Consider the following 200-nt stretch of genomic DNA (forward strand, 5'->3'; position numbering starts at 1 on the left):
ACCGACGGGGTGTAAGGCAGCTGAATCTACCCCAAGGGTACCGGATATCATTATGCATTCCTTCCCCCCCTCCCCCTCACCCTCGCTATCCCAGGAAAAAGAATCGCAATTTTCGGACGCCGCGCCTCTCTGAATACAGGAGGGATCGTCCTCCGAGCCAATCGAGCACGGCGACCAGGTCTCTCTGCTCCGTCATATAA

Source organism: Nanorana parkeri, unplaced genomic scaffold, assembly GCF_000935625.1.
Source record: "Nanorana parkeri isolate BGI_ZX_2015 unplaced genomic scaffold, ASM93562v1 scaffold1533, whole genome shotgun sequence".
NCBI classification, from domain to species: Eukaryota; Metazoa; Chordata; class Amphibia; order Anura; family Dicroglossidae; genus Nanorana; species Nanorana parkeri.